The sequence below is a fragment of the Diaphorina citri genome, unplaced genomic scaffold (assembly GCF_000475195.1).
Source record: "Diaphorina citri unplaced genomic scaffold, Diaci psyllid genome assembly version 1.1 scaffold228, whole genome shotgun sequence".
NCBI lineage: Eukaryota > Metazoa > Arthropoda > Insecta > Hemiptera > Psyllidae > Diaphorina > Diaphorina citri.
Window position 1 is genome coordinate 236,667 of NW_007377665.1, and position 25,567 is coordinate 262,233.

General features: G+C 34.9%; 1 long non-coding RNA gene across 1 annotated transcript; it reads right to left on the reverse strand.

The window, feature by feature from the left end:
- Positions 1 to 15,672: 15,672 nt before the first annotated feature.
- LOC113466217 lies at positions 15,673 to 25,350 on the reverse strand. Its single transcript, XR_003390685.1, has 3 exons — positions 25,227 to 25,350; positions 24,211 to 24,330; positions 15,673 to 15,911 (listed from the first exon to the last, which is right to left on the reverse strand). It is a non-coding gene; the product is annotated as an uncharacterized LOC113466217 (long non-coding RNA).
- Positions 25,351 to 25,567: the final 217 nt, after the last annotated feature.

A 25,567-nucleotide genomic window follows, 5' to 3' on the forward strand; every position in this document is an offset into this window, starting at 1 on the left:
TTTAAATCAAGACTAGAGCCCGTTCTCCCTTTATTTCCAATATAATGTTTAAGTCACCCATCCATTTATTGGCCTTTCTCGGCGTAGCTTAACATAGGTAACGCTAAAACCGGTCTTAAATGATCGGCTGAAGTGTTATCTAAAACTTTCTCGCTTTGAGTTTATAGGTCGTCGCGACAAATTTCGAGATCAGAGCTCATTTGTGTGAGAAAATGTGAAAAAAATCCCCCAAAAACTAGTTTTTTTGGTTTTTTGGCTTTATGGTTTTCTGGACAAAATTTGCACCACCATTTTCGTGTTCCTGGTAAAAAGACCTTTAATTTGATATATAGGTCGACCAGGTTTGGATAAGTCCTTCTATGGGCACAGACCGACAGACTGACAGACCGACAGACAGACAGACCGACAGACAGACAGACAGACGACACCGAGGCGAATACAATAGTCCGTCCCTTATACCTTTTTATTACTTTTGTAATAATAAAGGAAGGACGGACTAAAAACAATAGTAATGAATAGGTAGGTACCTAATCAAATAAGTTCTCTCTATATGTTAACTATTGACTGTTCATTATGTTCACTACAGGATGAGATCCTCCCCCTTTTCCCGAGGCGATCGTGGAATAAGGTGCACTATGGAGTCTTTAAAATATATGTAGGTACATGAAGGAAATCAGCATGTACAATATGTACAATGAACATGAATGTAAATAATAAATTAATATTGTTTAGTTACCTAATTACCCAATGTATGAAATCAGTAGCACATTAGTTCTTATCATGAGGCGATGATAACAAATTCAACATAATATGGTATGTACATAAAAAAACAATAGTAATGAATAGGTAGGTACCTAATCAAAAGGGTTCTCTCTATAAGTTAACTATTGACTGTTCATTATGTTCACTACAGGATGAGATCCTCCCCCTTTTCCCGAGGCGATCGTGGAATAAGGTGCACTATGGAGCTGCCTATACCTATAGACTATAGAGAGTTAACTGGGTAGGTACTTAGATGATAGAATCGACCATTGACAGTGAAAAAAGTACATGGAATCCACAATCGATTTGTCTAAGCATGACTTCGTTAAAAATTCGTCTTTCCCTTTGAATACTTCTTTGACTTTCAAATACTCTGATTGAATAAATAAGTACTTAGAATGTTTGTGATGGGTTGCCTTAAATCACCATGGTTCGGGATACATCCAAGATCCTTTTGAGTTCTGATAACAATAAAAGACTTTTTTCAAACTCATTTCATGGATTTACTTGGGTAGCGTTAGCTAAAGAACAGATTGTTGCCTTTCCTCCTTATCAGTGGAATATCATAAGATCACAGCATCCTGCTCTTCAGGACTTAGGACTCTAAAGAGTCAAGATTTTGCAACATTGCAAAATATAAAAATAATCAAAAGTTCCTTAGTCATGGTTCAAAGATTAAAAGTAATATCAATAAACGATAATAAAATTAGTTTGATAAAATGTACAGGGAGGTTCATAATTTGTTTGACATGTGAACTAGGTAGTATTCGGATTTTTCAACTGCTGCAAATTATAATCACATTGTATATACGTAGGTAGTGAAAAGTGAAAATACTAAAAAAAAAAGTAGGTAAAGTAGATATTATTTTATTAGATAGATACGTTTACAAGAAGAAGAAGAAGAAGAAAAAAAAAACTTCTTTTTGTTTCAAAGATTAAAGTAATAATAATAAAAAAAGTCTCCTTGTGAAATATTATTTATATTATACCCTTGCGGCTCGCAGCGGGCCGCACAATTTGACCAGGCGGGCCGCATGCGGCCCGCGGGCCGCCAGTTTGACATGCCTGCATTAAAGGATATTTCCATCTCTGGTATATGGAAAAGATTCATCCTTTCTCACTATACTGAGATTTATATAATCAGACTTCAAGGCATTCATCGCCTTTTACTTTATGGCCATTTTAATTTCGTTCTTTTCTCAACAGCTTTGTAAAATCAAATTGTTCTTGCATTTGCACATACCTACATTTTTTCTCTTTCTACTTAGCTACATGTAGCCAATAGGTAAATATGGTTACCTAGATTTAAAGGCTCAATAAATTATACGTTAGGTAGGCAATCTATCAAAGATGTACAAGATGAGAGATATTTTACACTTTACATGATAATATCATGAAATAATACTAATAATAAAATCATGATAATAATACTCGTCAGTTGCAAGTGACACAGTAGTAGGTACTACTTAAGGGTCATGCCCTTTGCATCCAATGTTCTTGGTCATCTTTTTACGACCAGAATAGAAGCCAGATCTCACCCTCCTACCCCAAGTGACACAATAGTACTACTTAAGGGTCATGCCCTTTGCATCCAATGTTCTTGGTCATCTTTTTACGACCAGAATAGAAGCCAGATCTCACCCTCCTACCCTAAGTAGCTCCAACCTCAACACACCCCATATCACCACCCCCACACAAAACATAAAATCACCCGCCTCACACCCAAACAAAAGTAATAAACCCCTCCATCCTCTTCCACTCAACCAAAGTAATAATTACCATTACTATCAATTACATTGTTGTTCTGCGTTACGACTAAACTATACATTTATATTTATGTCTGTATACATTTACATTTATATCTCAGTCCGGAAATTCCCAATTTTCAACTCATAATTCACAATTATCAAATGGACATTTTAATTATCTATACATTTATATTTATATCTGTATACATTTACATTTATATCTCAGTCCGGAAATTCCCAATTTTCAACTCATAATTCACAATTATCAAATGGACATTTTAATTATGTCCTATAGATTGAACATAGGACACGGGAGTGAGTGCTTTCAAGAGATCCTCTCTTCGTGTAATCTATACGGGGTTGCTTCCATACTTCATCTCTAGGATACATAATTTCAAAGTCCTTTTTTTATGGGAATGAATCTGAACAGTGTGAGTATTCTGAAAATTAAAAAGATAAATAATACTTAGTAGATCCCAAAAGTAATGAATATTTGGATAAGAATAAACTTCTAATTTGACAGTTTGAAAATCGCCTTTTATATCCTGTGCCTTTTAGACAACCCTGTTAAGAATCGCCCTATCGAACACAAATTAATAAAATTCTTGAAAACAGGCCTAATAACTGCTTTAGTTCTGAATGTAAATAAATATTTACAAATTTGAAAGTTGTGCTGCTGAATTTTGCTTTGCTTTGGAAAAGTGAGTGCTTTCAAGAGATCCTCTCTTCGTGTAATCTATACGGGGTTGCCTCCATACTTCATCTCTAGGATACATAATTTCAAAGTCCTTTTTTTATGGGAATGAATCTGAACAGTGTGAGTATTCTGAAAATTAAAAAGATAAATAATACTTAGTAGATCCCAAAAGTAATGAATATTTGGATAAGAATCAACTTCTAATTTGACAGTTTGAAAATCGCCTTTTATATCCTGTGCCTTTTAGATAACCCTGTTAAGAATCGCCCTATCGAACACAAATTATTAAAATCCTTGAAAACAGGCCTAATAACTGCTTTAGTTTTGAAAGTAGGTAAATAAATATTTACAAAATTGAAAGTTCTGCTGCTGAATTTTGCTTTGCTTTGGAAATAAATAATCAAAACAAATATATCCTTGCGATTGCCAAGATTTTCCTTATTCGAGAGAGAAAAAAAAAGAGGAAATAATGGATATAGGTAGTAGATTATAAATAAAATAGAAATACAAGTCAACAAGTTAGTATTGAGAGGGAAAAATCTAGGAGAGAGACAAGAGAAGAAAAAAAAGTTCATTTTTAACTTCAGCGAAAGTTTGTTTGGAAAGTCTTGTAATTACAATTATTAAATAAATTAAAAAAGAGAAGAGGAGGAAATAATGGATATAGGTAGCAGATTATAAATAAAATAGAAATACAAGTCAACAAGTTAGTATTGAGAGGGAAAACTCTAGGAGAGAGACAAGAGAAAAAAAAGTTCATTTTTAACTTCAGCGAAAGTTTGTTTGGAAAGTCTTGTAATTACAATTATTAAATAAATTAAAAAAGAGAAGAAAGAATGAAAAGAAAACCTTTATGTTTTTTATATTAAAAAAAGAAAAGAAAAAAAAAACTTGAACTGAAACGGAAAATGAAAGTTTCCTAATGGAGCTTGGAGCTAGTTTACAAGGTTCGTAGATTGCACTTTAATCAGAAACTACAACTTGAATGGACCGAAAAAAAAAACTTGAACTGAAACGGAAAATGAAAATGAAAGTTTCCTAATGGAGCTTGGAGCTAGTTTACAAGGTTCGTAGATTGCACTTTAATCAGAAACTACAACTTGAATGGACCAAAAAACCATAGCTGACAAAAATTTTAATTTGTTGACGAATAAGCAAATGCTGAATATCATGTATACGCTCAAAAACTTTCTACAATTCAATTTCATTTGAATCACCAACCCAAAGATTCAAAGTAAAACTCCCTTACTACACCACTGAGATTAGAGGAGAGATGTAAATATGGCAGAGGGAAGATAATGAAGGATTTAGAGGAGGAAAAGAGGGACGTATAATGAAATGGGAGAAATGGTAAAAGGTCAGGGATATAAAGGGGAAAGAAGGGGTAGACGAGGGGAAATGAAGGATAAGGTGGGGGAGAAAACTGCATTGTTATTTACTTAACCTGTTCCATTTGCTGAAGATGATGCAATATGCAAAATAAATGATGCTGAAGTAATTATCATTGGTAAGTTCTATCTGTAAGGGAAAGGGGTAGTAGATACATGGAAATTTCTGAATGGGTACGTGCATCAGGTATTTTTTACATCATGAATGAAATGAAGCGTCTCGAATATGATTTTCAAAAAGCGATTATGTGATGATGTGATCATCTTTTTTAAACAGCAAAAGCAAGAATACCTACTGCAACTGAATAATACCTAACACTGTTACTTCTATTGAGTATAGAACACACTCATTACTGTATTGTATCAATGTCTAACAATGTTTCACCTTAAAGGTTTCACGTTCACAGGGAAAGAAGTGCCTGCCTACTGCAGTGTGGTACTTCCAAGGATGTGAATCAGGCTCACCAATAATGGTTGCGATTGGCAGAGCCAACATCGAGGAGAGAATTCATTTAGTACCTATCGCAACTACATTTAACATCTATAGTAGGTACCTTCATGCTTCATTTAACATCTATAGCACCTTCATTTAACATCTCTAGCACCTTCATTTAACATCCATAGCACCTTCATTTAACATCTACAGCACCTTCATTTAACATCCATAGCACCTTCATTTAACATCTATAGCACCTTCATTTAACATCTATAGCACCTTCATTTAACATCTACAGCACCTTCATTTAACATCCATAGCACCTTCATTTAACATCTATAGCACCTTCATTTAACATCTATAGCACCTACATTTAATACCTATGGCACCTGCATCCAATACTCACAGTAAGAGTACATGGGAGCTACTTGCCCAAACAAAGTTTATTCAAGCTCCAGAGGAGGATCTCTTACTGTTGTACTAAGAACAAGTTACTGCATAGCCCCGCGAGCAAGTTATTAATTAAACTTTGTTCAAGTTCTTTATTTTCATTAAGTTTAATAGGAATATGATTTGCCTGCGTGGAAGTTTGGTTATTATTATACTTGAAATTTCATCGAGAGTTACCTCTGTTTTCCAGTCAGCATGAAATTTGAACTGAGAGACCTGTAGAATAGAACAGAATATACCTTTGTTTATCCTGCTGGGATAGGACTGAAAAGTCCCTTTACCCCCCCAGTCTAACCAAGGTCTTGTGTATTTTGACATATAATGGGGAGTACCTATGAACCTAAAATATATGAATCTTGAAGTTGAAGACCTATGAACCTAAAATATATGTAGGTTTTGAATGAAGCTTGAAAAGGAGCACTCTGAAATGGGGTGTACCTGTGAACCTAAAATATATGAATCTTGAAGTTGAAGACCTATGAACATAAAATATATGTAGGTTTTGAATGAAGCTTGAAAAGGAGCACTCTGAACTGCTACCATATATCTGCTACCTACACATTCTACGTCCCATTTCATGTATCTTGTTTATTTAATTGGGGTAGGGAAAGAGCATAGTGGGAGCCTACCACCTTCTCAGAGTGCCTATTTTTATCTTCCCTTTTCATCCAACGCTGATATTTAATTGGGGTAGGGAAAGAGCATAGTGGGAGCCTACCACCTTCTCAGAGTGCCTATTTTTATCTTCCCTTTTCATCCAACGCTGAGCGTTGAACGCTCACAAAATAAATGGAAAAGCTAGACATTTTGAGCACAAAAGAACAGAAATAACTGAAGACAACATTCATGATATCATGATGCACGTTATTGGTAATGTTACCTCACTAGATACACCTAGGTTAGGTACAAATAATAAATAGGTATCTAACTATCAAAGTAACACAAACAAATTATTGGTAATGTTACCTCACTAGATACACCTAGGTTAGGTACAAATAATAAATAGGTATCTAACTATCAAAGTAACACAAACAAATGGGGACTTAAGTACCCACCTACCATTAAAGTTCAGTTCTTTTCGCCCCCAGATCAGACAATGGTACATTTGACTTCACAATGGCTGGCAAAGAAAATGCACACTCCAAAATGAAAGTTGAAAATGAGAGGGAAGGAGGAAAAGACTCGCAAAAGAATCGAGAATAAAATTCTTCACAAAGAAGAGGAAAAGGAAACTGAGAGGAAAAGAAAAGATACGTAATAATAGCATTGGAAAGAACGATTATATCATACAGTAAAAACACATAACAGACCTCTCCCTCTCCTCTATTTATATTGTTAGCTAGTAATTCTTCTATAATGCTCGTATGTAAGTACCTACACTCGGGTTACCTATAAGGAAAACATTCAGCAGCAGCTAACTGCAAAGTCATGCGACCGACAACGACAGTGCTCTACAAGAAAATCGCCTTGAAAATCGAGGAAAATTCCTTGTTTTTCAAGGAAATGAACCATTGACTTTGATTCAAGGCTGCCTTATATTTAGATGCATTGTCTTACATTGAAAAGAAAACTCCTTGAATACTAAGGAATCCTAGGCACTTTGAAGCGCTCCTTATTAAAATTAATGTTTTTCGCCTTGCAAGTTACCTTCTTAGTCAAGTGAAAGTTGCTGGACTTTTTGAGCAAACTGTGGTATTATAAGTGCTTGTAATAACCGAGCGACTTACATGGAAGGAACATTCTTAACTCCCTTTTCTTCTTTTCCTCTTCCTCCTCCTCTTTCCTTCTAGTCCGCCTTCCCTCACTCCTTATCTTTCCCATAAAAAGAAGAAAGCAAAGAATGAACGCAAATAAAATTAGATTGAATTCTGAACTTCCTCTCATAAATTTAACTATTGTTACCGTTAGCAATTTTCTAGTCGCACGCCGCACACAATAACTTGAACTTTTTCACAAAATATACATTGTTTATCTCATAGCAGTCCTAACATAATACCTAACTCTCAAAAGCTAGTCTTTTAAGCTTTGTCAGTAGATGTGTAAGTCCGAGAGATTTTGGTAGGTGGGTGGGTTTGAGAGCTTATTGAGGGCTAAATTGAATACCAAAACATATTATTTTAGAGCCTTCCTCTTTTGCAGACTCATTTAGCTGAATACTAACGTTAAATTTGAGAACCACTAGAGTCAGGAGGGAATATTGCGGAGGGAAATGTTCCAAACCATTAAATCATTCATTACTCATTATTCATACATTACGTTTGTGGAGGGAATTTCCTCTAATATATGGGCGAAAGCACATTCTAATTCCATCCACTGAAGCAATATCAATGCAAAAGAAAAAGACATTACGCCAGAAAGCGGTAAGGCAAACTTCGAAACAATTTTATCTACCTCTTTTCCGAAAAAAATATTTAAATTCCAATGGCGCCAGCACATTAGAAACAAATTCCGTTCTTTCTGTCTTCCTTTATTATTTTTTCCCTGAAAGTATATTTAAATTCCAATGGCGCCAGCACATTAGAAACAAATTCCGTTCTTTCTGTCTTCCTTTATTATTTTTTCCCTGAAAGTTCCGGCCATTTACAAACAACGGTAAAAAAAAGGAACAAGGGAAATTAGGTGAATTTTTGTTCAAAATAGAATGACGCAGGCACTATGTAGGACGATAGTGAAAACAAAATGAAAGTTCGGAGACAAAAGAGAGGAAGTTTAAATTGAAATACAGCAGTTAACATAATATTTATTTTATTAAAATTCAGGACCTTCAAGAAATGTGGAACCATGGAAAAGCATTTGTGCATTATCTCAGACACATTTAGCACTTAATTGTTAGTTTATTTTACTATCAATTTCCAAATGGTGTGTTCAATACAACTCGTCATGTTCATAAACCTACTAATAACCCTGTGTGTATAGCTCTCATAAACACATCATTCAGTAAATAATAATGGCCTAGTTTATGTTCAACATTCAAATTTCGCAATTCAAGAGATCAGCTTACTCCACAAACGTGCTCGAAAATACAAAATTGCGTAAGCTACTACCTATTTATCTATTGTTTTTCTAAAAAAGGTAAATAAATAAGTTTAAATAAATAATTTAGAAAACAGGGTAAAATAAATATTTATTCCGATATTACGTTTGAAAATTTTCGACTACCTACTCGAAATATATCATCTACTGGTTTGAACCTTTGAAGCATGAAACATTATTCCGCAACCATATTACCTAAGATTAATTGGGATGGGAAAAGATTTACTGATTTGATTTGACGCGACGTCTTTCGAGAGTCAGAATTTTGATCTAAAATGACCGCGCCATATTAGGTACTTAACTATTGGGCATACTCCAAGCTAGGTACGTCTACGAAATAGTAAGAAAATTTCTGTCTTACTAGGAATATGTAAGTAGAATACGCACTGGGCGCTCACATGGGTTAACAACATTAGTTTTCCCATATGCCTGCAGCAATAATATTGTCTTTGGAAATTCATCAATTTCCATTGAGCCTTAGCCTGGGTTAACACAGCGCGTAACACATTCCTATTGGACGTAAATCATTCAGTGTCAATGAGCGTCATATACAGGGTGTTTCGAAAGTCTCATATTTTAATTATATTAGTTTTTTTTTACTCCTAGGAGAGGGACCAAGGTTTTTATTCAATATCATATGTCATATCTACCTATTCTCCTGATTTCAATTTCTAGCATTAATTATCAGGATCTTATTTTAAGAGATTATAGGTAAAAGGTAAAGTATATAAATGGATTCAATAGTTATTTGGAAATACTAAGTTCGAAATGCCATGTAGGCAGTCCGTATATTCACAACTTAATTTCCATATAAAACATACCCTACTAGTAGCCTTTTACATTGAAACTTTTGCATTTGAAAGTAATTGGATTGAATCCGAATTCTTTAGATGTCTCGAAATCGGAATCTCGAGTGTCATTAAGTGCATCTTGAAGTGATTTGGCAAATGGTACTTTGTGTTCCATTTCAATTAGAAGAGTGATAAAAATTTATTCTCAACTGGATAGCAGCAGGAGAAAACTCTTATCCACACTAATTGTTATTGGGTAGGTACTTCTTGGAAAATTTCATTAATGGAAATGGATAGTGGACTGAGGGTAGTTTTGGCAAAAGCAAAATGCAAACCCAATCAATGCAATTGGAAATTGTAGCTTGACAGAGTATCCACCTACATTATAGCAAAGCAAAATATTATTTATGTCGATCATAAAGCCTGCCTCGGTGGTGTAGTGGTCAAGGCACTCGCCTGGTAATTAGGAGGGCGTGGGTTCAATCCCAACCGAGGCATGGAATTTTATCCTCAATATAATTTGAGAATTTGACCACAATAATAGTAGTAGCCTACTGCTGGAGTAAAAATTCCATACTTCGGCTGGGATTGAACTCACGCCCTCCTGTTTACCAGGCGAGCGCTTTGACCACTACACCACCGAGGCAGGCTTTATGATCAACATAAATAATATTTTACTTTGCTATAATGTAGGTGGATACCCTGTCAAGCTACAATTTCCAATTGCATTGATTGGGTTTGCATTTTGCTTTTGCCAAAACTACCCTCAGTCCACTATCCATTTCCATTAATGAAATTTTCCAAGAAGTACCTACCCAATAACAATTAGTGTGGATAAGAGTTTTCTCCTGCTGCTATCCAGTTGAGAATAAATTTTTATCACTCTTCTAATTGAAATGGAACACAAAGTACCATTTGCCAAATCACTTCAAGATGCACTTAATGACACTCGAGATTCCGATTTCGAGACATCTAAAGAAATCGGATTCAATCCAATTACTTTCAAATGCAAAAGTTTCAATGTAAAAGGCTACTAGTAGGGTATGTTTTATATGGAAATTAAGTTGTGAATATACGGACTGCCTACATCATTTCCAACTTAGTATTTCCAAATAACTATTGAATCCATTTACATACTTTACCTTTTACCTATAATCTCTTAAAATAAGATCCTGATAATTAATGCTAGAAATTGAAATCAGGAGAATAGGTAGATATGACATATGATATTGAATAAAAACCTTGGTCCCTCTCCTAGGAGTAAAAAAAAAACTAATATAATTAAAATATGAGACTTTCGAAACACCCTGTATATGACGCTCATTGACACTGAATGATTTACGTCCAATAGCGATTATGTGATGATGTGATTATCTTTTTAAACAGCAAAAGCAAGAATACCTACTGCAACTGAATAATACCTAACTGTTACTTCTATTGAGTATAGAACACACTCATTAATGTATCAATGTCTACCAATGTTTCACCTTAAAGGTTTCACGTTCACAGGGAATATCTTTTTTAAACAGCAAAAGCAAATAATACCTACTGCAACTGAATAATACCTGTTACTTCTATTGAGTATAGAACACACTCATTAATGTATCAATGTCTACCAATGTTTCACCTTAAAGGTTTCACGTTCACAGGGAAAGAAGTGCCTGCCTACTGCAGTGTGGTACTTCCAAGAATGTGAACATTAACATCTATAGCACCTTCATTTAACATCTATAGCACCTTCATTTAACATCTACAGCACCTTCATTTAACATCTATAGCACCTTCATTTAATATCTATAGCACCTTCATTTAACATCTACAGCACCTTCATTTAACATCTATAGCACCTTCATTTAACATCTATAGTACCTCCATTTAACATCTATAGCACCTTCATTTAACATCTATAGCACCTCCATTTAACATCTATAGCACCTTCATTTAACATCTACAGCACCTTCATTTAACATCTATAGCACCTTCATTTAACATCTATAGCACCTTCATTTAACATCTATAGCACCTTCATTTAATATCTATAGCACCTTCATTTAACATCTATAGCACCTTCATTTAACATCTATAGCACCTTCATTTGACATCTATAGCACCTTCATTTATTTTAATACTCACAGTAAGAGTACATGGGAGCTACTTGCCCGGGCAAAGTTTATTCAAGCTCCAGAATAAATGGATTTAAAATGTCTTGCAAATAAGTACATAGGGCATAGCTACCTCACCTACTGTCTGCCTCCCCTAATACCTACCCAAGTGTTTGCTATTTTATTAAATAGGTAGTTGAAGTACCGAGGTAATCCTTTCTCTGAATACAAAATGAGTAGTTTGCGAAATTTAAAACATACAAAATGAAGACTAAAACAAAGTGAAGAGTATTTTGCGGGGTTAAAGAGCACACAGGGTTTGGGTGTGGGTACATTATTGTAATTATTGTACACAAGACTTGGCATCTTGGTAACAGTAGTTGAGCGTGATATCTCGCTTTTCAAAACAGAATGGTAGATAGAATCTTTCAGATTAATCCTAGTAAGACAATCAAAATGGAGTATGTCTTCAAAAGAATATGCCTTCAAAAACCATGTAAAAATGGCTGAGATTATATGGCAGTATAGGACCCAACTTTGTGAATTTTTGATGTACTTAGTATAGGTAAGTAGGCACTTAACATATTTATGTACAACTTCACTCTTTCCTAACATTTCCTTCTTTCAAGCATTCGATACCAACAACAAACCAGCCAACCTTTTTCCACAAAGGCTCATATTTACAATCAACCAGCCAACCTTTTTCCCCAAAAGGCTCATACGTAGGTTGCACTCAACATTCACCCACAACAGCTAATAAAGAGAACCTACGCAGAGAGGGTACGTACGTACTTTGTCGTATTATTTATGTTGATCATAAAGCTACACAAATAGCACATGCATTACACATAATTATTACATATGAATAACACATAGATTACCCGCTATACGGTCCTAATCATAATAAACATGGGGGATAATAAATATTATATTTGACCCATTTGATAATCCATTCCGGCAAGCATGGGAGAAAATGTTGCGTTCCATACCGACGAACGAAACTACAGGGTGGTCGAGTACTTTGGTCGCTCATAAATTATTTTTACGATGAATAACTGGAACAGGGGATGTCAAAATACGGGGGAAAATCCCGTAATGTCTAAAAGGATGGGATGTTGTGATGATAAGAGGACGGAGTTTACACAAGACCATAGGTAGGTATACCTTCTAAAAATTTAGGTACCTATATCATGAATAGCTAGGTATTATAAAGTCAACTAGCACCAGTGTCCATTTAATAAAGGTATCTATGCTGTTCAAATTACAAGGTGCTTTAGAGTTTTCATAAAAATTCCTCATAAACAAGCCACTTGAAGCTTGTTTTTGCATTCCCTAGAGGTCATTCATCAGACGAACTGCTATCTGAACGATGTTAAGAGTGATTAATTTGTTAGTCACGCTAACATCTAAAATAAGTTTACATTTTACATGATTGTGAGTGACAAAAAATTGCACCACACTGTATATGAGAGCTGAACGGGTATTCCACACAGAACATTATTAATATCGTCATTATTATAATTATTAATAATAATATCGTCATAATTTTGGCACACACATCTTTCACGAGTGTCCCTTTCAATGTTTGCCAGAGCTGTACAAAATGGGAACTACCTTCTCCCAATCGGAGCTGGCCTACGGATACTATGTAGAAGGTATAACATTATTATTCAATGTTGGCACACTTTAATAAATATTAATAAAATATCGAGTATGTTTTTTTTTTTTTTCAGGGAAGCTACATTTTGCAATAATTTGAAGATTTTGATGTCATTTATGAGTTAAATTTTTTATTCCCTTGAAGCCATTAATGAGTTATAATTTTCATTAATTTAAGCCATTTCTTAAGAAAAATAAATGAGAAATTGCCTACCAACTATCAGGCTTGGAAACTAGAAGTAAGTACCTATTCTAGATCTAATTCTCAACCATTGTAATCTACAAATTTACAACTCGAGCTTCGAGTAAAAGAATTTGTGTTTCTCAAAATAAATAAATAAATAAATAAATAAATAATAATAATAATAATAATAATAAATAAATAAATAATAATAATAATAATAATAATAAATAAAGTGAAAGAATACTTAGAACAAATGTTCCTCCTCCTGGAAACCATTGAATGTCACAGGAGAAATAAGATAGAGAGAGGGGCGGAGGAATAGAGAGAGAGAGAGAGAGAGAGAGAGAGAGAGAGAGAGAGAGAGAGAGAGAGAGAGAGAGAGAGAGAGAGCTTCCACTCAACAGGTTTTGTCAGCTTAATAGCCGATATTAATGTCGTAGCAATCAACAAAACAAATATACACATTAATAAATAATAATAATAATAATAATAATAAATAAATAAATAATAATAATAATAATAATAATAAATAAAGTGAAAGAATACTTAGAACAAATGTTCCTCCTCCTGGAAAACATTGAATGTCACAGGAGAAATAAGATAGAGAGAGGGGCGGAGGAAAAGAGAGAGAGGGAGGAGGAAGGGAGAGAGAGAGAGGGAGAGAAAGAAAGAGAGAAGGAAGGAGGGAGGGAGGAAGAGGACATTCTTGAATTAAAATTCCTGTTACGGTTGTTTCTTAGAAAAAAAAAGATGTCATATTTTGGATTCCCTAAAGACATTTTGGAAAGCAAGGATGGGGATATCATTCAAGGGCACGAAGACAGATTTCTGAGTAAGATAAAGAACCATAGAGGAGAAGAAAGATTTTAGAGTGGGAGAGGACAAGAAAGAAGGGAGAGGGAGGGAGAGCGGAAGAAAAGGAATATTTTTTCTGTTTGGTGTACCCAATGCCCATCATTTTGAGAATGTTGGTACCCAAACATGTAAAAAAAAAAAAATCTTGTGCAGGTAGGTAGGTACGTAGGTATCCTACCAATTTCGTAAAATTCTTGAACCATAAAATCCTAGGAACTTTTCCCTTTTTTCCTTTAGAGGGGTTTTTCTTTTTTTTTCCCATCTTCCCTTATGAAAAACAAGATTTTTCCCAGTAGCTTCCGTCTACTCCTGATATTATACAACATAAACACATAATTTCCATACCTAGCTCTTCGCTATATCATGTGTTATTCCTCATATGTTATTATTTACACAAGTTATTTTTACAGCGCCAGGTCGGGATGGGGTAAAGGAATCCTATCATTTTCTTATGATTATGATAAATGTGCAGCTAGGCATCCTTCCTTGGTCTATGCTGTACTTCAGTTTCCTGCCATCTACCAAAGAGTAACACAGTGGAGTGGTGTGAGCCTGAAGGGAGCTTTCCATCTGTAACGTGATAATAATGGTGCTTGTTTATATGAGGGAATTGTATTTGTTTTAATGATAATGGCTTCACAAAAGGGTGATTGGAAGAGATTAAACAGTTCCTTAACCCTAACATTAGGCCTACATTTATCTGCAAGGACATTGAAGGAGCTTAGATATTATTTCTGGGCGTCCAAAGGGTTTAAATTTAACTCTAAAGCCCAATCCTTCCAAAAATATTAAATATAACTTTTTCGTTATTTATGAGTAGATAATGGGATTCAACGTCACCAACAATTGATAATGATATGAATTCATGAGATGATCATGTATTTTTGAGACAGCAAAAAGGACCTATTCCTGAAAATTATCAGTGAATCCGGGCTTCTAACTTGGTTCTTCTGAAGTTTGAATGTCACAGGAGAAATAAGATAGAGAGAGGGGCGGAGGAAAAGAGAGAGAGGGAGGAGGAAGGGAGAGAGAGAGAGGGAGAGAAAGAAAGAGAGAAGGAAGGAGGGAGGGAGAGGACATTCTTGAATTAAAATTCCTGTTACGGTTGTTTCTTAGAAAAAAAAGTTGTCATATTTTGGATTCCCTAAAGACATTTTGGAAAGCAAGGATGGGGATATCATTCAAGGGCACGAAGACAGATTTCTGAGTAAGATAAAGAACCATAGAGGAGAAGAAAGATTTTAGAGTGGGAGAGGACAAGAAAGAAAGAAAGGAGAGGGAGGGAGAGCGGAAGGGAAGGAATATTTTTTCTGTTTGGTGTACCCAATGCCCATCATTTTGAGAATGTTGGTACCCAAACATGTAAAAAAAAAAAAAAAATCTTGTGCAGGTAGGTAGGTACGTAGGTATCTACCAATTTCGTAAAATTCTTGAACCATAAAATCCTAGGAACTTTTCCCTTTTTTCCTTTAGAGGGGTTTTTCTTTTTTTCCCCATCTTCCCTTATGAAAAACAAGATTTTTTCCCAATAGCTTCCGTCTACTCCTGATATTATACAACATAAACACATAATTTCCATACCTAGCTCGTCGCTATATCATGTGTTATTCCTCATATGTTATTATTTACACAAGTTATTTTTACAGCGCCAGGTCGGGATGGGGTAAAGGAATCCTATCATTTTCTTATGATTATGATAAATGTGCAGCTAGGCATCCTTCCTTGGTCTATGCTGTACTTCAGTTTCCTGCCATCTACCAAAGAGTAACACAGTGGAGTGGTGTGAGCCTGAAGGGAGCTTTCCATCTGTAACGTGATAATAATGGTGCTTGTTTATATGAGGGAATTTTATTTGTTTTAATAATAATGGCTTCACAAAAGGGTGATTGGAAGAGATTAAACAGTTCCTTAACCCTAACATTAGGCCTACATTTATCTGCAAGGACATTGAAGGAGCTTAGATATTATTTCTGGGCGTCCAAAGGGTTTAAATTTAACTCTAAAGCCCAATCCTTCCAAAAATATTAAATATAACTTTTTCGTTATTTATGAGTAGATAATGGGATTCAACGTCACCAACAATTGATAATGATATGAATTCATGAGATGATCATGTATTTTTGAGACAGCAAAAAGGACCTATTCCTGAAAATTATCAGTGAATCCGGGCTTCTAACTTGGTTCTTCTGAAGTTTTAGGACGATAGTGAAAACAAAATGAAAGTTCGGATACAAAAGAGAGGAAGTTTAAATTGAAATACAGCAGTTAACATAATATTTATTTTATTCAAATTCAGGACCTTCAAGAAATGTGGAACCATGGAAAAGCATTTGTGCATTATCTCAGACACATTTAGCACTCAATTGTTAGTTTATTTTACTATCAATTTCCAAATGGTGTGTTCAATACAACTCGTCATGTTCATAAACCTACTAATAACCCTGTGTGTCGATTTTAGGGGCCCCAAAAAGCATGTGGAATTACATGTATCCCGGATAAAATACTAGTTCTATTACACAATATAATGTAATTATTTTCTCTCCAGCACTGATGACATGTATGTGCGTTATGATAAATTAACTGAGGAAACCAACCAGCTCCATGATAATATACAAAACTAACAGGTTGCTGAATGCTGGATGTTCAATTTAAAATATCATTTCTCTCCTATGTATGTACATTCTGGCTTTTTTTTTACCCGGTGCGGCGTATTATAAAAGATAAAATGGGATGAGGGGCTCATTTACGCTTACAAATCATAACGAGCTGTCTTTTTGTTGGAAATTAGTATTAAGCGTCTACTAAATGAGCCACAGTTAAGATATTACCCCCACTTGAGGATATCTTTGAGGATGGGAGAAAGAATGTCCACAAATATTATCATACGGTTTTAATGAAACTTATATTTGAAAAGTAGGTAATAACTGTTTAACAATTAACTGAAATAGAAAGAACATTTATTTATTTGTTTACACGCTAAGCATCAAGGCCATGTGTGAGAAAGAACATCAAACACCAAAATATCTAGAAAAATACCAAAAAACTTGAGAATTCAAAGTTTTAGCTTTCTACTTTCTACCACTCAACAAACACCAAAATATCTAGAAAAATACCAAAAAACTTGAGAATTCAAAGTTTTAGCTTTCTACTTTCTACCCCTCAAGTCGTTTCAAGGACCGAAAAAAAAACTTTCTGTCAAGGGTTCCAAGTCATATCAGTAACGCTCTCTATGAACAACGGCGTGAACTTGCAGCAAACGACGAGATATACTCAAGTCGTTTCAAGGACCGAAAAAAAACTTTCTGTCAAGGGTTCCAAGTCATATCAGTAACGCTCTCTATGAACAACGGCGTGAACTTGCAGCAAACGACGAGATATTGGGAGAAACAAATCCGGCAAACTTTCACCCATGCTTTTTCAGAACTCGGGAAAATGAGAAGTAGATAAAATTGGCGGGAACAGTGTCAACTAAAAGGTTATCTACAATATCTACTTATATTATTTTCGTGTTATCGAATAGGCAATTTATCTGTTTATGATTGACGTTGAAAGAATGTAAGGGTATGCCATTATAATGGTGTATTAGGGACAGATTTGGAGACCTTCATAAGTAATTAAACCTACATGCATATTTCCAACGTTCCAACATGGAAATTGGAATAATTCGATAAATCTTAATGGATGTTAACACTTTTCTAGAAATTCCCAGATTAGTACGCGGAAATCATATTTCCAACATAATCCCAATGGTAGAATATGGCGCAAACATCTTGGGCGCCATGGATGTGGAACCATGGAAAAGCATTCGTGCATTATCTCAGACACATTTAGCACTTAATTGTTAGTTTATTTTACTATCAATTTCCAAATGGTGTGTTCAATACAACTCGTCATGTTCATAAACCTACTAATAACCCTGTGTGTATAGCTCTCATAAACACATCATTCAGTAAATAATAATGGCCTAGTTTATGTTCAACATTCAAATTTCGCAATTCAAGAGCTCAGCTTACTCCACAAACGTGCTCGAAAATACAAAATTGCGTAAGCTACTACCTATTTATCTATTGTTTTTCTAAAAAAGGTAAATAAATAAGTTTAAATAAATAATTTAGAAAACAGGGTAAAATAAATATTTATTCCGATATTACGTTTGAAAATTTTCGACTACCTACTCGAAATATATCATCTACTGGTTTGAACCTTTGAAGCATGAAACATTATTCCGCAACCATATTACCTAAGATTAATTGGGATGGGAAAAGATTTACTGATTTGATTTGACGCGACGTCTTTCGAGAGTCAGAATTTTGATCTAAAATGACCGCGCCATATTAGGTACTTAACTATTGGGCATACTCCAAGCTAGGTACGTCTACGAAATAGTAAGAAAATTTCTGTCTTACTAGGAATATGTAACTTTTTGATTAAGTAGAATACGCACTGGGCGCTCACATGGGTTAACAACATTAGTTTTCCCATATGCCTGCAGCAATAATATTGTCTTTGGAAATTCGTAGAATACGCACTGGGCGCTCACATGGGTTAACAACATTAGTTTTCCCATATGCCTGCAGCAATAATATTGTCTTTGGAAATTCATCAATTTCCATTGAGCCTTAGCCTGGGTTAACACAGCGCGTAACACATTCCTATTGGACGTAAATCATTCAGTGTCAATGAGCGTCATATACAGGGTGTTTCGAAAGTCTCATATTTTAATTATATTAGTTTTTTTTTACTCCTAGGAAGTCAACTAAAAGGTTATCTACATCTACAATATCTACTTATATTATTTTCGTGTTATCGAATAGGCAATTTATCTGTTTATGATTGACGTTGAAAGGATGTAAGGGTATGCCATTATAATGGTGTATCAGGGACAGATTTGGAGACCTTCATAAGTCATTAAACCTACATGCATCTTTCCAACGTTCCAACATGGAAATTGGAATAATTCGATAAATCTTAATGGATGTTAACACTTTTCTAGAAATTCCCAGTACGCGGAAACAGGGACAGATTTGGAGACCTTCATAAGTCATTAAACCTACATGCATATTTCCAACGTTCCAACATGGAAATTGGAATAATTCGATAAATCTTAATGGATGTTAACACTAGAAATTCCCAGATTAGTACGCGGAAATCATATTTCCAACATAATCCCAATGGTAGAATATGGCGCAAACATCTTGGGCGCCATGGGAAAACATTCACATTTCTGAAACATTCCACTCACAAGAAAACCACATAAAATTATCCCATCAATCGAAACGAATCCGTCTTTTCGTTCAAAAAAATAACATGGAACATAAAACGAACATTTTGAGAAAGCCTTGAACTAAGAGGGTCACAGAATATTACTCAGATACCTAATAATATGTATAATGTGTGACAGAAATATTTTTATTCCCATTGAAATAGAACTGAGGAGAATGAAGAACACTGTTGCATCGCAGCAGATCATAGAACGAGTTGGAAATGATGAAATCAGATCGAATGAAGAGGGAAGCGGTTTTAGTGGATGTGCCACTTGAAACGTTTATTCTTCATTGCAGTATTTTCTAGATGGCCATATTTTCCAGACAGAGCTAAAAGATGTACGAGTATCTAGATTAACCTTTTTACTAGACTTAGCCATCTATCTGAAACGTAATGATGAAAATTAGACAAATTTAGCAAAAACATTTGCAACAAATTTTATAGAAAAAAAATCAAAATTAGAGCCAACTGCAAAATCAAAACAAATCCTACTAAAACCCAAACAAAAGGCATCATATTGCGTCAGTTGATACAGCTTTTAAGAAACTGTATCTGAAACGTAATGATGAAAATTAGACAAATTTAGCAAAAACATTTGCAACAAATTTTATAGAAAAAAATCTAAATCAGAGCCAACTGCAAAATCAAAACAAATCCTACTAAAACCCAAACAAAAGGCATCATATTGCGTCAGTTGATACAGCTTTTAAGAAACTCACTTCAGAAATCAGATATGCATATGACTTAAATATAAAAGTTGACCATGGGTAATACTAGTATACCTGTATGTGTGTCATGATTATGAACGTGCATATGTATATCATGGAGTATTTTGAAAATATTATGGACATGGGACCTACATTATGAGTTGAAGTAAACGTGGCAATGTATGGAGCGTGCAGTATGTGGAGGAATGTGCCAAATGATATTACGATATGATAAAGTCTCATAGAGGTGGATAAACATACACAGCGAAGTTAAAGTCAGATGTTATCCCACTTCCGGGCCTTAACGTGAAACGTCATACCCTGTGACTGAGAGGTTGAGGGATTGATTTAAAAAGTGGCCCTAAATTTTCCACTCTAAATATGACCTTTTTCCCATAATCACCCATCTAATAGGAGAGAAAACGGGATATGAAAACTCTTGCATTACCTGTGCTGACATCAGAAAAGCTAGTCTGATATTAGGTGCTTATGTTATTCAAATAATATCGACCATTTTGGAAAAAATTTTTACTTCACTGAATTTCGACCAGATATATCAATAATGATGGCGTACGTAAGTAGATATATTGGTATATCAATAGTAGGGTTAGTTAGACAACAATACACACTACGCTGGTAATACTGGTAATGTAGCAAAAGCCACTATTCCCCAATATACGCGTATGAGAGTATTTCCAATTCTCATTTACATAATATCTGACAATGCAGCCTATGCGGAGAACTAACTGAACAATGGTGGAAGTATCCAGATAATGTATATTCCAGTCACAATTGACATCAAATTCAAACAAATAACTATGCAAGATATTACACATGATAATGACATCTTTATTCATACGATATTTTCAAAACTCTTCGGAAACAGGGCAGAAAGTAATGACTATGATTTCTCCAGCTATTGACCATGCGGAATCTTGTAAGTTAGAGACCAAGGGTTTGGAACCAGTTGTGAGAGAAACATAAAAAGTCTTCCTAAATCAAAGAAGATATATTATGGTCTCAGTTAATCTGAGGTCTAAGGCATTGGATTTATAACCGGTGGACTGCGGTTCAAATCCCAGTAGTGGCTCCTAATATTGACCTTAAGGCTTTTGGTAAGATTAATCGCAAACAAATTAATTTTATCATTCCTTTAAAATTTTATAGCAGTTCACAGAAAGAGAGGCACTTAATTGAAGACAAACTAACAATTAATTAATTTCTAGTAAAAAGTACTGAAGCTGAAATCAAAACTTTCCAGCAAAGAAGTTATACACGAGGTACCGTGATAACTGAAGAGTCTACACATGGTATGGCGTTGTGTGATTTCTGAAAAACAATCTGCTCACTGACATCAGAAAAGCTAGTCTGATATTAGGTGCTTATGTTATTTAAACAATATCGACCATTTTGGAAAATGAAAATTTTTACTTCGCTGAATTTTGACCAGATATATCAATAATGATGGCGTACGTAAGTAGATATATTGGTATATCAATAGTGGGGTTAGTTAGACAACAATACACACTACGCTGGAAATACTGGTAATGTAGCAAAAGCCACTATTCCCCAATATACGCGTATGAGAGTAGCTCGGGTGGGTGGGGGGTGACACTCTGACCCTCTTCTTCATTATAATCCACGTGCTGGTAGGGAGGGTGGGGGTAACTATCCCCCCTATAAATAAGCTATTTATTTAACCACCTTTGTACGTATTACCAATGTTTTTGTATTTCAATTTATCTACTTTGTCTTTTAGGAAGAAGGTGATTATTGTTTTGAGAGTTTACTTTGTTTTAAACAAGACGGTTTTTTATCACTTCCTCTAGAAATGTTCTAAATCAAGTCGTAAGTGGACTTGAATATCGAACATGACACTACGGATCTTCTCTGAATTTTTAGTACCTAATAAAAGTTTTTTTAGGCACAGACTCCTTCTCTCTCATTCTTCCTTTTTTTTTCACAAGGGAGAGGGAGGGAGAGCGGAAGAAAAGGAATATTTTTTCTGTTTGGTGTACCCAATGCCCATCATTTTGAGAATGTTGGTACCCAAACATGTAAAAAAAAAAAAATCTTGTGCAGGTAGGTAGGTACGTAGGTATCCTACCAATTTCGTAAAATTCTTGAACCATAAAATCCTAGGAACTTTTCCCTTTTTTCCTTTAGAGGGGTTTTTCTTTTTTTTTCCCATCTTCCCTTATGAAAAACAAGATTTTTCCCAGTAGCTTCCGTCTACTCCTGATATTATACAACATAAACACATAATTTCCATACCTAGCTCTTCGCTATATCATGTGTTATTCCTCATATGTTATTATTTACACAAGTTATTTTTACAGCGCCAGGTCGGGATGGGGTAAAGGAATCCTAGAGGGAGGTACAGTTGTCTAATAGGACTTATAGGCGTTACGTTTACGTATGTCACATTCCTGATCCTGGCTTTCCGACTCTGAAATCCCTGTTTGGACTTGAATTTGCCATCCATCTTCTGAAAAATAATAAAGTTTACCAGTAAGGAGGCTGAACGTATAGGTATTTTTACAGGGTGAATAAAACGCATGTTTTTTTCATAAGGGTAGATAAGTATAGCCGTGAATAAACACTGCTAACGGCATTGTGGTAGGAACACCCTGACCTTACGTAGCATAGATACAGTACACAACATGATAGTACCCACCTACAATTCTATGTACAATATGTTCAATTGTTTATGAGTCACAAATGATATATGTACTCATAGTAAAAACCGTGTTCAATTTGTAAATGAACCACCGGGGGACTGCGGTTCAAATCCCAGTAGTGGCTCCTAAAATTGACCTTAAGGCTTTTGGTAAGATTAATCGCAAACAAATTAATTTTATCATTCCTTTAAAATTTTATAGCAGTTCACAGAAAGAGAGGCACTTAATTGAAGACAAACTAACAATTAATTAATTTCTAGTAAAAAGTACTGAAGCTGAAATCAAAACTTTCCAGCAAAGAAGTTATACACGAGGTACCGTGATAACTGAAGAGTCTACACATGGTATGGCGTTGTGTGATTTCTGAAAAACAATCTGCTCACGTCATTGTTTGAAAAACATAAAAAATATCCTCAGTTCAAGTCAACAATACAAAATAGGTACAGCGTCAGATCTGTACAATACGATGTTGTGGGAGCAGCTGAAAACAACTGAAATACCCGAGAAAATTTCAGAATAGAAATATTTACCTACGAATTTTTAAATATTATTGTCATAGTGTAACTACTGACTCTCTTCCTTGCATTTTAAAATTCGACTCTTGTATGTGCTTTTAAGAGTATCTTTATAGGTATTTTACTCGGATAGGTGGAATATAACAATTAATTAATTTCTAGTAAAAAGTACTGAAGCTGAAATCAAAACTTTCCAACAAAGAAGTTATACACGAGGTACCGTGATAACTGAAGAGTCTACACATGGTATGGCGTTGTGTGATTTCTGAAAAACAATCTGCTCACGTCATTGTTTGAAAAACATAAAAAATATCCTCAGTTCAAGTCAACAATACAAAATAGGTACAGCGTCAGATCTGTACAATACGATGTTGTGGGAGCAGCTGAAAACAACTGAAATACCCGAGAAAATTTCAGCATAGAAATATTTACCTACAAATTTTTAAATATTATTGTCATAGTGTAACTGCTGACTCTCTTCCTTGCATTTTAAAATTCGACTCTTGTATGTGCTTTTAAGAGTATCTTTATAGGTATTTTACTCGGATAGGTAGAATGACTGATTGAAAGCTAAAAGGAGTCCATAAACAAGGAATTTATCAAGAGATATAGGTAGACGTTTATTCAGAGTGCGTTAAAATATCTCACCACATATAACTTACGGCTTTTCAAAGATCCACATTTAGAATAATTTCCTCGCACAGTTTTGATATATGCCAAACACACAAAGTAACTCATAATTCATAAAGAAGTTGACACGATCTTGAAGGCGTTCCCAAAACCTGTCACAACACGAGGAAGAAATTTTATCAGAAATAATTTCGGAATGACTGATTGAAAGCTAAAAGGAGTCCATAAACAAGGAATTTATCAAGAGATATAGGTAGACGTTAATTCAGAGTGCGTTAAAATTTCTCACCACATATACATAACTTACTGCTTTTCAAAGATCCACATTTAGAATAATTTCCTCGCACAGTTTTGATATATGCCAAACACACAAAGTAACCCATAATTCATAAAGAAGTTGACACGATCTTGAAGGCGTTCCCAAAACCTGTCACAACACGAGGAAGAAATTTTATCAGAAATAATTTCAAAATAATCCCTCGAAATTATCGAAAACACTGTCAACCTGATAGGTTTGAATGTGAGAAAGGGGTTGCAGGGATTACGCGGGACGTAAATGAGGAATAGGGATGGATATAGGGTGTATATCAAGTTCCAAAAACACTGTGAGTCAAATAACTAAGCCTTCTGGACAATGCTCGGATAACCCTACGGTGGCGACGGACTCTTTGTAATCATTATTGGATTTGAAATGTACTTTTCAAAGATAACACCCAGGACCAAAGATTACTGTTGAAATTAATGTTAACTTCTGGACAATGCTCGGATAACCCTACGGTGGCGACGGACTCTTTGTAATCATTATTGGATTTGAAATGTACTTTTCAAAGATAACACATTTATGTGTCAAAGCATAAATTAGGTATGTATGTATGTACTTTGGGAAATTTGGACCACAAGCCTCGCAAACTCATGTGTTGCTTTCCTGAAATTCCCAGTTATTTCCTTGCTTTATTCAGGATTTTTGGACACACTGTTCCCTAATCTGTACGTACATCTCGATTATACAAAAGTACAAAGCATAAATTAGGTATGTATGTACTTAGGGAAATTTGGACCACAAGCCTCGCAAACTTATGTGTTGCTTTCCTGAAATTCCCAGTTATTTCCTTGCTTTATTCAGGATTTTTGGCATAAATTAGGTATGTATGTACATAGGGAAATTTGGACCACAAGCCTCGCAAACTTATGTGTTGCTTTCCTGAAATTCCCAGTTATTTCCTTGCTTTATTCAGGATTTTTGGACACACTGTTCCCTAATCTGTACGTACATCTCACTAAGTCACTATCTTCAAAACAGGAATATATTTCACCATTACATACATCATACGGAAGGATAGGGAGGTACAGTTGTCTAATAGGACTTATAGGTGTTACGTTTACGTATGTCACATTCCTGATCCTGTCTTTCCGACTCTGAAATCCCTGTTTGGACTTGAATTCGCCATCCATCTTCTGAAAAATAATAAAGTTTACCAGTAAGGAGGCTGAACGTAATGCGGCAATTACCAACTGACCTACTTGCTTTTTCGAGAGTTGATCAATTATTCCGTATAATTACATAGTTTTGCATGTAATTAGTATCAATTTTTAATTGCCTACATGTTTTTTTCCATAAGGGTAGATAAGTATAACTGTGAATAAACACTGCTAACGGCATTGTA